Source organism: Pseudophryne corroboree (genome assembly GCF_028390025.1).
Source record: "Pseudophryne corroboree isolate aPseCor3 chromosome 3 unlocalized genomic scaffold, aPseCor3.hap2 SUPER_3_unloc_71, whole genome shotgun sequence".
In the NCBI taxonomy this organism is placed as follows: Eukaryota; Metazoa; Chordata; class Amphibia; order Anura; family Myobatrachidae; genus Pseudophryne; species Pseudophryne corroboree.
This window is the reverse complement of record NW_026967565.1, coordinates 361737-375482: the sequence shown is the minus strand read 5'-3', so window position 1 is coordinate 375482 and position 13746 is coordinate 361737.

Genomic DNA, 13746 nt, shown 5'->3' with positions numbered 1-13746 from the left:
TGGACGGCCTCACCCAGCACAGGGCAGCAGAACGGCGTCCACGGGCGGCGGTTAGCACCAGAGGGGGTCAGAAAATGAGAGGTGACAGGCAGACACCTTAAGCTGATGAGAGGGGACTTACTTGACCGCCCCAGCACACTTGCCAAACACCCAGGGAGCCACCCTCTTCCAGCACAGCTACCAAGGAGACGTATTAGCTGGGAACACAAATGAGGTAAGCCCCTGAAAAACACAACTCCTACCCTGTCTAGTTAGGAGACAGGAAAAAGACTAAGGAGAAGGGGGTGGAGTGCTGCTATGTACCCATAGTGGGTGGTCCTTAGTAAAAAAAAAAAACTCCCTGTCTAAAGGTTAGGAATGGGATACATTCCCAGTAGTTATGGCTGCCATGAAGTAGCGTAGAAGAAAGATTGATTACTTTTTAGATATGGAAGACCTTATCTCCTCATCAGAGAAAACCATTAACTTCACAGCCATCTGGTTTCCCTGGTATGATTTCAAGGAGTCACCTGTATATCGGTCTTATATAACTACTTAGTTCTTCCCCCATTACGTATGATGTGTCTTTCTAGCATGTTTCAGATCTCTAGTTGAGAAGGTTCCCCCCCTTATCTCCCAAAGGATTCGTTCTTTCTGTGCAGATACTCTCACCTGCCTCTACATTTCATAACTTTCCCTTTCTCTTTCTTCCTCTTCATCCCTCTCTTTCTCTCCTTTCCTATTTTCCTAAGCTGTTTCTTTTTACATGTTTTGATGTTGAAAAATAAGCAGACAACTTTTTTCCATGCTTTGGGTGCTTTAAATGTTTTATATTGACATATGATATGCGATGATATTGTCCCCTTCTTTTTGAAATGTACTGTTGTGATGATTTGTCTGCTGCCTTAATAAAAAGTTTAAATAAAAAAAATCCCAACACTAAGTTTAGGTCCCACATGTAGTGGGAGGACGGAAAAGAGGTTGTATCCTCAGAATCCCTTGCAAGAAAGTTTTAACTTCCTGTAAGGATGCTAAACGCTGTTGAAATAGGATGGAGAGAGATGAAAACTGCTTCTGTAAAGAACCTAATTTTAGCCCTCCATCTAAAACCGGTTTGGAGGAAACTTAGAAGTCTGGATAAGTGGAATTCTTTTGAATCCCACTCCCGAGCCTAACACCAGTCCATGTATCTCCTCCATTTTTTGCAGTAGTGCATGGCCGTGACTAGCTACCGAGTGGCTATAATCGTAGGAATGGCTGCTCTTTATATCCCTGTGTTTAAGATCCGGGTCTTAAGAGCCCTGTCATTAAACGCAGCTTGTTCAGGTCTGGGTGGAGGAACAGCCCCTGAGATAGCAGGACTTCTCTCTGAGGTAACCTCCTGGAGTCTTTCGCTCATAGCCCCCACAAGTCCGAGCACCAACTCCTGCGGGGCCAATCTGGTGCTATTAGAATTTCCCAACTCTTTCCCATTTCGCCCTACCTAGAACTCTGGGTATGAGCGGGGAAGTTGGAAAAATGTAAACCCTTCTGCAACACCAAGGAAGTGTCAATGCATCCACTCCTTCTGCTGCTGGATCTCTCGTGCTGGCCACATACCTGTGCAGTTGATGGATTATTTCGAGAGGCCAGTAAGTCTACCTGAGTCAGGCCCTATCTCCCTACCGCCTTCTCGATTTCTGGATGCATGTCCTGGCGACTGAGAAAATCTGCTTACCAGTCCTCCATTCCTGAAATGAACTATATTATCTACCTATAATGAGATCTTTGTGGCTACTTCTAATGCCATCCTGCTCCTTGTTCCGTCTTGACGACTTATGTACGCCGTCATTCTGAAATTATCCAACTGCATCTTCAAGTGATGGCCCATCACTAGGTCTTCGGCAAAGAGAAGTTGCATTGTAACTGCACTCAGCTTGAGAAATTCTATGGGTAGACTGCTCTCGTGATGCTCATCTTGTCCTGAAACTGATGTTTATCTAGGGCAGCACCCTCATCTCTGAGACTGGCATCCGTTGTGAGGATCTTCCAATCCCAATTGCCGAATCTGTTAACCGCTGCGAAATTCGTCTACAACAACCACCACTATTAGGGTCTGCTGCAATGTAGAGCCTCCAAAGATGGCACCATTCTCCAGAGAAGTTGTACCCAGCGGTGTAGGGAAACCTTATGTGCCTGTAGTCCCTGAGCCACCAACCTCTGTATGTCCTGAATCTTGCTACTGTGTTCAAGATGAGGCCTAGAAATTGAATCCTTTGAGTTAGCATTAGGTTGGATTTCTTGAAACTTACAATCCACCTATGCTGAGTGAGAAATTTATGAGTCGTTTCAACTGCAATATAGAAACCAGTGTAAACCTGCTCCTTGAGCAATGAGAGTCATCTGGAATGGTCGGGAGTGATGTTTGAGAGGTGGCCTAGATCAGCAGATCGTCTAGATAAAGTATGATCGTGAACCCTAACAGTCTTAAACTTGCAACCGTTATCACCCTGATCTTTGTAAAAAATTATCGGGACTGATGATGCATGGAATGGTGACACCCCAACTGGTAATGACCTTTCACCAGTATGAATGGTAAGTATGCTTGGTGAGAAGTCCAAATCAGGACAAAAAGGAACGTATCCCGTATGTCCATAGACACCCTGAACTCCTCCGTGTCTAGGCCTGCAATGACCGATTGGATTGATTCCACCTTGAATCTGTAGGCTATTAGAAACTGATAAAAAAAATGTAAAACTGAGTATTAGTCTGTTCCTCCTTGAGAGTAGGGATGTGTGTAACAATGACTGAATTTACTGTCAGCAATGCATTTTCGTGTGAATGGAATGACCGCTTGTGTGTTGTCAAGATCTACTTTGAATCTAGGGAAACACCCTGTTGATACAAAATTCTCTTTTCAAGTCTCGGACCCGGTCTCCCTAAATCGTTCCAACCCTTACTTAAGACACTTTTTCTCATCATAGTCACTGAATCCAGACCAGAATTGGTGATTTTCTTCTATATATATATATATATATATATATAAAGTATTTTTGAAAAAAAAATGTTTTGCTTGTTTAATTAATGTCACGATCCGGGTATCTGGACGCCATTACTTACCCTTCAGATGCCTCCTAAGGCGGGCTCAGCGTTCCAGGACCGGATTCCGCTGTTCCTGAGTTTCCACATGCAGAGTGGTCTTTTCATCAGCCGCGGCCTCCGCTGTGCCCGCGTGGTTAAATGTGCATCTATCAGCCTGGCGTCTCCTGTCTCCGGTGGCCGGCGCCGCCATTACTGTTTCCCAGACCACATGGATTACAAACCAAACTTCCCTCCAAGTGTCTGCATGGGCGCAGCCATCTTGGATTCTGTCATCTGATAATTTCCACCAATCTGCTGTCTGTGTTGTTGATTTGCATAATTGCCTAGCCAACCCCTTCCTTGCTGCAGGTATAAGTAAGCTGTACCTGAGCAAGGAAGACGTCAGTGCTTTGGTTGTCAAACCTAGTTCCTGTTTGTCTCTCTTCTATGATTGTCTTCCAGGTTCCAGCTCCTGTCTCAAGACTTCCACCATAGAGACCCGCACCAGCATTCCACCTGCGGTGTAGCCTGACTCTCCAATCCATTGTGGATTCATCTGTTTCCAGCTACAACACTACCTGCTTCCAGCAGAGTACAGCTTCCCTTAAAGGGCCGGTGTCCTTTCTACACTTTACCACTATCCACCGGAATTATTATTTCTCCGCTCTCAAGTTCTACATTTCAGTTCACATTTCATCGCTCCCAAAGTTCATTTATTATTTAACTGGTTCCAGCCAGTATCCACTCCGTGCTAACAACAGTCTGGTTCCAGCCAGTATCCACAGCAGCTGTTTTACCTTCAGCAACCCAGCTCTTCCTGGAACACCAGCTGGTACAATCCTGGGTTATCTCCATTGCTACAGCCGGGCCTGGTAAGGACTTTCCATCTAGAAGATCATAAGAACTATCTCACACTACCAGTGCCCTGTGGCTCCTGCCATGCTGTAGTACTCAGGAACTGTATTTATTCTTTGCTGACTTTTACGTTTTCTTTTATTGCTGCTGTGATGCGGAGTTGTCATAATAAACATCATTGACTTTTATCTAAGTTGTCGTGGTCACGCCTTCGGGCAGTTATTATTCATGTTACTTACATGTCCAGGGGTCTGATACAACCTCCCAGGTTCCGGTACATCTCAGCCCCTACAACTGAGGCTGCCTCCCGTCAGCTCAGGCCCTCAGTTGTGACAGTAAGCACTGACCTAATGAATCCAGCCGGAGACCAGGATCAAGCGGCCAGGCCGATGCAAGAACTGGCAGCCCGACTAGAACATCAGGAGGCTGCACAGGGCCACATCATCCGCTGTCTCCAGGATCTCTCTACTCGGCTGGATGGGATTCAGACAACTCTCCGTGGATCAGGCGCGTCTGGTGCGTCAACCACAGTGACTCCAGCTATAACCCCACCCACCTTACCCATTTCTGCTCCACGTCTTCATCTTCCAACGCCAGCAAAATTTGACGGATCTCCAAGATTCTGCAGGGGATTTCTCAACCAGTGTGAGATTCAGTTTGAGCTACAACCTGGCAATTTTCCCAGTGACCGTACAAAAATTGCCTACATTATTTCTCTTCTCAGTGGCTCAGCCCTTGATTGGGCATCACCGTTATGGGAGAGGTCCGACACCCTGCTATCTTCTTACACTGCATTTGTGTCAACATTCAGGCGCATCTTCGACGAGCCAGGCCGGGTAACTTCAGCTTCGTCTGAGATTCTCCGTTTACGCCAGGAATCACGTACTGTAGGACAATATCTTATACAGTTCCAGATCCTGGCATCCGAACTGGCATGGAACGACGAGGCCCTGTATGCTGCATTCTGGCATGGTTTATCCGAGCGTATTAAAGATGAGTTAGCTACCAGAGACTTACCCTCCAAGTTAGATGAGCTAATCTCACTTTGTACGAAAGTTGACTTACATTTCAGAGAGAGAGCAACTGAGCGTGGAAGATCATCTGCTCCAAAATCTTCTACTCCTCCTCCTCGCCAACTGTCACCAACTACAGATGAACCCATGCAAATTGGCCGTTCCCGTTTAACTCCTGCTGAGCGCCGAAGACGTCTCTCCGAGTTTCTCTGTCTGTATTGTGCAGCTCCGTCTCACACCATTAATGCCTGTCCCAAACGTCCGGGAAACTCCAAATCCTAGCTCGCCAAGGAGAGGGCCGGCTAGGAGTAATGATCTCCTCTCCATCTCCTCAAGATTGTAACCTCCCAGTCTCGCTTCAAGTTGCTCAACGTTATCAGAACGTCATTGCCCTCCTGGATTCCGGAGCAGCTGGGAACTTTATTACTGAAGCCTATGTTAAACGGTGGTCCCTACCCACCGAGAGACTTCCTTCGTCCTTTTCCTTAACTGCTGTGGATGGCAGTAAAATTTTTGATACAGTTATTTCTCTAAGGACTCTACCAGTTCGTCTGAGAGTGGGAGTTCGTCATTCCGAACTTATTTCATTTTTAGTGATTCCAAGAGCCACACATCCTGTGGTCCTGGGCCTTCCATGGCTCCGTCTTCACAATCCTACAATTGATTGGACGACTACGCAAATCCTGGCATGGGGTACCTCCTGTACTAAGACATGTTTGTTTAAAGTGTTGCCTGTCTGTTCTTCCTCCCCCAGGTCGTCTGATGTTCCACCTCCTCCATATCAAGATTTCACGGATGTGTTCAGTAAAGCTTCTGCTGATATCCTTCCTCCTCATAGAGAATGGGACTGCCCGATTGATCTCGTTCCAGGGAAGGTTCCACCTCGAGGCCGAACTTATCCGTTGTCTCTCCCCGAGACACATTCTATGGAGGAATACATTAAAGAGAACCTAGCAAAGGGGTTCATTCGACCTTCTTCTTCTCCAGCCGGCGCAGGCTTCTTTTTTGTAAAGAAGAAAGATGGTGGTCTGCGGCCGTGCATCGACTACAGAGGTTTGAACGACATTACCATCAAGAACCGCTATCCTTTACCCCTGATTACTGAGCTCTTTGACAGAGTTAGCGGAGCTACCATCTTTACAAAGCTGGACCTGAGAGGTGCATACAATCTCATCCGGATCCGTGAGGGTGACGAGTGGAAGACCGCATTTAACACCCGTGACGGACATTATGAGTACCTCGTCATGCCCTTCGGATTGAGCAATGCTCCAGCTGTCTTCCAGCATTTCGTCAATGAGATCTTCAGAGACATTCTATACCGTCATGTCGTGGTCTATCTAGATGATATCCTCATATTTGCCAACGATTTAGAGGAACATCGTTTCTGGGTAAAGGAGGTTCTGTCCCGTCTCCGTGTCAATCATCTCTACTGCAAATTAGAGAAATGCGTCTTTGAAGTCAAGTCCATTCCGTTTCTAGGGTACATTGTGTCCGGTTCCGGACTAGAGATGGATCCTGAGAAACTACAAGCAATCCAGAATTGGCCGGTACCCTTAACCCTCAAAGGGGTCCAGAGGTTCTTAGGGTTCGCCAATTATTACCGAAAGTTTATACGAGACTTTTCCACCATTGTGGCGCCTATTACTGCTTTCACCAAGAAGGGTGCTAACCCGTCCAAGTGGTCTGAAGAAGCCATGCAAGCTTTTCATCTTTTAAAACAGAGGTTCATCTCTGCACCTGTCCTGAAACAGCCTGACATCGACTCTCCTTTCATCTTAGAGGTGGATGCCTCCTCCATTGGAGTAGGAGCGGTGTTATCTCAGAGGGCTAAAGATGGTCATTTACATCCTTGCAGTTTCTTCTCACGGAAGTTCTCCCCAGCGGAGCGCAACTATGCCATTGGCGACCAGGAGTTGCTAGCCATCAAGCTCGCTCTAGAGGAGTGGAGATATCTGTTGGAGGGAGCTTCTCATTCAATCACCATCCTTACAGACCACAAGAACCTTCTATATCTAAAAGGCGCACAATGTCTCAACCCTCGTCAGGCCAGATGGGCACTTTTCTTTTCCAGGTTCGACTTTAAACTCCAGTTCTGCCCGGGCTCTCAGAATCGCAAGGCCGATGCCCTTTCCCGCTCATGGGAGCAAGAAAATGAGTCAGAGTCTTCAGACAAGCATCCTATTATAAATCCGTTGGCATTCTCCACGGTAGGGATGGACTCTACGCCCCCATCAGGGAAAAGTTTTGTGAAGCCGACACTAAGGAAGAAGCTCATGCATTGGGCCCATGCTTCCCGTTTTGCCGGACATACAGGTATCCAAAAAACCCTGGAGTTTATCTCTAGGTCCTATTGGTGGCCAACTCTGAAAAAGGACGTTTTGGAGTTTATTGCATCTTGCCCAAAGTGTGCTCAACATAAAGTATCCCGCCAGTCGCCTGCGGGGCAACTGGTTCCACTATCTGTTCCCCGTCGACCATGGACCCATTTGTCGATGGATTTTATTACAGATTTGCCCATGTGCAACAAGTTCAATACCATCTGGGTGGTAGTTGACCGGTTCACCAAGATGGCACACTTCATTCCTCTCACCGGTCTTCCGTCAGCTTCCAAGTTGGCTCAAGTATTCATACAAGAGATCTTCCGACTCCACGGTCTTCCAGAAGAAATTATCTCAGATCGAGGAGTTCAATTCACAGCCAAATTCTGGCGAAGTTTATGTCAAGTCCTCCAAGTCAAGTTAAAGTTTTCCACGGCTTACCATCCTCAGACCAATGGTCAAACTGAGAGGGTGAATCAGGACTTGGAGGCCTTCCTCCGCATCTATGTGTCCTCCTCTCAAGATGACTGGGTTCAATTACTTCCCTGGGCCGAGTTCTGTCATAACAACCAGTATCATTCTTCATCTTCCTCAACACCATTCTTCACCAACTTTGGATTCCACCCTAAAGTCCCTGAGTTCCAACCGCTTCCAGCAACTTCTGTTCCCGCAGTGGATATCACCTTGCATCAGTTTGCCAATATCTGGAAGAGCGTACGATCAGCTCTGCTAAAGGCATCGTTCAGGTACAAGAAGTTTGCGGATAAGAAGCGTCGAGCAGTTCCTGCTCTCAAGGTGGGTGATCGGGTATGGTTATCCACGAAGAATTTGAGGTTAAGAGTTCCCAGTATGAAGTTTGCACCTCGCTACATCGGTCCTTTTAAAATTGATCAAGTCATCAATCCTGTTGCTTACAGACTCCAGTTACCTCCCTTCTTAAAAATACCCAGGACATTCCATGTTTCCCTGTTGAAACCGCTAATCTTGAATCGGTTTCATTCCTCACTTCCACCAACTCCGAAAGTCCAAACTCAACGAGGCGTTGAGTATGAAGTGGCCAAGATCCTGGACTCACGTCACCGTTACGGTCAACTTCAGTATCTCATTGACTGGAAGGGCTATGGTCCTGAAGAACGCTCTTGGACCAATGCCTCTGACGTCCATGCTCCTGCCTTGGTCCGAAATTTCCACGCAAAGTTTCCTTTAAAGCCTAAGAAGTGTCCTGGGGCCACTCCTAAAGGGGGGGGTGCTGTCACGATCCGGGTATCTGGACGCCATTACTTACCCTTCAGATGCCTCCTAAGGTGGGCTCAGCGTTCCAGGACCGGATTCCGCTGTTCCTGAGTTTCCACATGCAGAGTGGTCTTTTCATCAGCCGCGGCCTCCGCTGTGCCCGCGTGGTTAAATGTGCATCTATCAGCCTGGCGTCTCCTGTCTCCGGTGGCCGGCGCCGCCATTACTGTTTCCCAGACCACATGGATTACAAACCAAACTTCCCTCCAAGTGTCTGCATGGGCGCAGCCATCTTGGATTCTGTCATCTGATAATTTCCACCAATCTGCTGTCTGTGTTGTTGATTTGCATAATTGCCTAGCCAACCCCTTCCTTGCTGCAGGTATAAGTAAGCTGTACCTGAGCAAGGAAGACGTCAGTGCTTTGGTTGTCAAACCTAGTTCCTGTTTGTCTCTCTTCTATGATTGTCTTCCAGGTTCCAGCTCCTGTCTCAAGACTTCCACCATAGAGACCCGCACCAGCATTCCACCTGCGGTGTAGCCTGACTCTCCAATCCATTGTGGATTCATCTGTTTCCAGCTACAACACTACCTGCTTCCAGCAGAGTACAGCTTCCCTTAAAGGGCCGGTGTCCTTTCTACACTTTACCACTCTCCACCGGAATTATTATTTCTCCGCTCTCAAGTTCTACATTTCAGTTCACATTTCATCGCTCCCAAAGTTCATTTATTATTTAACTGGTTCCAGCCAGTATCCACTCCGTGCTAACAACAGTCTGGTTCCAGCCAGTATCCACAGCAGCTGTTTTACCTTCAGCAACCCAGCTCTTCCTGGAACACCAGCTGGTACAATCCTGGGTTATCTCCATTGCTACAGCCGGGCCTGGTAAGGACTTTCCATCTAGAAGATCATAAGAACTATCTCACACTACCAGTGCCCTGTGGCTCCTGCCATGCTGTAGTACTCAGGAACTGTATTTATTCTTTGCTGACTTTTACGTTTTCTTTTATTGCTGCTGTGATGCGGAGTTGTCATAATAAACATCATTGACTTTTATCTAAGTTGTCGTGGTCACGCCTTCGGGCAGTTATTATTCATGTTACTTACATGTCCAGGGGTCTGATACAACCTCCCAGGTTCCGGTACATCTCAGCCCCTACAACTGAGGCTGCCTCCCGTCAGCTCAGGCCCTCAGTTGTGACAATTAATAGTTGTTAATGCAAATGTCATTTTGTGTAAGATATGTTTGTAAAAATCAGAGGGTCAGCGAGACGTTATGGAGCCAATGTATCATTTACTATTTGCTGCTCATTCCCCCAAAACAACCGGACCTCCCAAATGTAAGTAGAAGGGACTGCAGCAGGTATCTCCTATACCTTCATACATGGACATTTCCAGGCAAGGGTCAGGTAAGTCTATTTTTTCCAAATACAACAACCCTAATTCCCCTACAAGTAAAAAAACATTTGAACAGACATCATTTATTTAAAACCAACAAATAAAACTTTCTTTACACAGAAAGAGACCCCCCCCCCCCTTCCCTCCCATAATATCATCCCACTATTCAAATGATTTGTCAAAATTGGACACAGCCAAAATAGCACCGGAAATCTTTTGATTTTAAACTACTTTATTTCATATCTTTAATTCACATATTGTTGTCTATCTATATTTGAAACTTAAAAAATACTTCACTCAGCAGTTTTCTGGTGGTGGCAAAATGCACATGCGCAGCGGCCGCGTGGACACACATTGTGGCGGCATCCCTGAGGGGGGAAAGCGGGCGGGCTGGGACCATTTTCCGGGGGGCTGCGTGATGTCACATCTGCGTTCATCTCTGAATAACCCCCTATAAGCTTCCAGAGTGCACCTCATATCTCATCTTTTCCAAGTTACTACAAATGATATGAGATCGGTAGCAGCACTACTTTCAGGATTATTACACAGAACACACATAAAGGCTGACACAGCAAATAACAGTAACACACACAAGGGATTAATTAGAAATAAGGAAACATAATCATCATTAAGTCTAATTATCAACTGATTCTGTGCAGGACCCATACACCTCTTTACTGTCTCCAGCAGCCCCTGGTACTGCACTGTGACTATCTGCCCTGTCTCCCACTACTTCCACCCGTCCCGTCTCCCCCCACTACTGCCATCACCCCGACTCCCCCCACTACTGCCATCTGCTCTTTCTCCCCTCACTACTGCCACCCACCCTGTCTCCCCCCACTACTGCCACCACCCTGTCTCCCCCACTACTGCCATCTGCCCTGTCTCCCCCCTACTGCCACCCACCCTGTCTCCCCCACTACTGCCACCCACCCTGTCTCCCCCCTACTGCCACCCACCCTGTCTCCCCCACTACTGCCACCCACCCTGTCTCCTCCCACTACTGCCATCCACCATGTCTCCCCCCCTACTGCCATCCACCTTGTCTCCCCCCTACTGCCATCCACCGTCTCCCCCACTACTGCCACCCACACCATCTGCCTCCATTACTGCCACTTGCCCCGTCACCCTCCATTACAGCCACTGCCCTGTCTCCCTCCACTACTACCACTTGCTCCATCTCCCTTCATTATTGCCACCTGCCCTGTCTCCCCTCCACTGCCACCCACCATCTCTCCCCCACTACTGCCACCCACCTGTCACCCAACATCCAATCACTAGTTGGGGATTTATGGTACTACTAATAGTCCTTCATCAACAGATGGAAGTAACCAGGGTGGTAAGGAGGCAGAAGCTGCTTCTGGTACATGGACCCTGGTCATGTATGGCTGGGAGAATCACTAAGATTATGTAACAGAGTCACCATCTTACAGGCAGCCGGTGAAGGGAGCAGAGAATGGGTGTTATGTGGCAGGAACGGGCTGGTTAGGTAACAGCCTGGCTGCTGCATTCTGTACAAGCTACAAGCGGTGCAATTCTTTTGCTGGGAGACCCAGGTAGAGGACATTACAGTAGTCTATGTGTGATGATACAAGTGCATGTATGACTGTAGGTAGATCTTCTGAGGGAAATAAGTGCTGGAGTCTGGCTATGTTCCTCAGATGAGGATATGATTGTGGCTGATACCTGATGTCTCCGAGTCACTCCACCATCCAGGACACCAAGATTCCGCACATGATCAGCATTTTGTAACTCTGAACCCACAAGCGTATGTCTGGTTGGTAACAAAGCTGAGCTGTAGCCATGTCCTTTGTTGGTCAGCTTCTATCATATGGATCTGTTTCGCCCGGACTGAGTCACAGCCAACTGGCATCACCTATACCTGGAGCTCAGCTAGACAACCATTTAGGATTGGTACTGGGTTCTCAGTATCCGGAGCAAGAGACAGGTCATCTGCATAGCAGTGGTAGATGAGATGACGTCTGATTATTATACCGAGTGGTAGCATGTATATTTCAAAAAGCATAGGAGATAGGATAAGAACCTTTAAGAACAACGCATGGCAATAAGTATACTCCAGAGGATTAAAATGGTTCCTCACCTGAGTGATGTCTATTGTGTGCAACAAGAGCTGATTTATTTCTCAAAGTATAGAAATGGCCTCTCACCTGTGTGAGTTCGCTGATGTCTAACAAGATGTGATTTTTGTATAAAACATTTCCCACACTCAGAGCAAGAAAATGGTTTCTCACCTGTGTGACTTCTGTGATGTAAAACAAGAGCTGATTTGTGTGCAAAACATTTCCCACACTCAGAACATGGAAATGGCTTCTCACCTGTGTGACTTCTCTGATGTTTAACAAGAACTGATTTGTGTGCAAAACATTTCTCACTCAGAACATGGAAATAGCATCTGACCTGTATGACTTCGCTGATGTGTAACAAGTTGTGATTTCTGTGTAAAATATTTCCCACATTCAGTGCAAGAAAATGGCCTCTCACCTGTGTGCCTTCTCTGATGTGTAACAAGTTGGGATTTCCGGATAAAACATTTCCCGCACTCAGAGCAAGAAAATGGCTTCTCACCTGTGTGACTTATGTTATGTCTAATAAGATCTGATTTGTGTGCAAAACATTTCCCACACTCAGAACATGGAAATTACTTCTCACCTGTGTGACTTCGCTGATGTGTAACAAGTTGTGAGTTCCAGGTAAAATATTTTCCACACTCAAAACATAGAAATAGCCTCTCACCTGTGTGACTTCGCTGATGTGCAACAAGTTGTGATTTCCGGATAAAACATTTCCCACACTCAGAGCATGGAAATGGCCTCTCACCTGTGTGACTTTGCTGATGTGCAACAAGTTGTGATTTTCGGATAAAACATTTCCCACACTCAGAACATGGAAATGGCTTCTCACCTGTGTGACTTCGCTGATGTATAACAAGATGTGATTTCCGTGAAAAACATTTTCCACACTCAGAGCATGGAAATGGCCTCTCACCTGCCTTACCTTTCTGATGGGTAATAAGCTTTGTGTTCTGTGTAAAACATTTGGCATCTATAGAACATGGAAACACTGTATCTACGCTCAGAGCTGTAACAGATGCACAAATATCAGAGTGATCAGGAGAACATTTCCCAGGATCAGGGGGATTAGCTGATAGAGCTGGATGTATAATTGGGGTAATGGGGTTATCTCCTGGAGAATCCTGTCTACTGTCATTATCTTTTATGTCACAATCCAGGGATAACATTAGATGTCCTTCTGAGATATTCCTGCTTGTGTGTCCATCTGCTGGAAATAAAATACATTATGGAAATGTGACATTTTCTGTAACAATATTAATCTTGTAAACAATAGGAGAAGACTACTCTCTGGGACACTTAATTGTAAATGTGTGTGTATAATAAAACATAACTTTTAATGAAGGCTTTATAATATTGTGTCTCAGACTATCATTGTGTCCACCCTCCTGAGAACACTCACAATAACAAATGTAATATTATAATAAGACTTAGATATCTCTCTCTCTTGTACTGGTAACTAACCATGAAGTATAAATGGAGATGTAGTCACTCGCCAAGTCCTATGTCAGCACCAATGTAAAACAATGGATGGGGAACATATTGTATGAATTGGAGATTCTAGATGAACAATAACATCAGTCATATGAGCTGATGGATCAGAGAAATGTCTCCTAATGTTACTCCTGGAAGCATTGTAAGGTAGCATTCCTTTATATGTGTGCTCATACGCTGGTAAGCCTGTACATGTGTTACTCACCCTTATATAAGGTATATTGCTACAGCAGAGTAGGTGTGTGGAACAAAGTACAGTATCTTACATGCAATACACCATATAATACCCTGCAATCATCATCATCT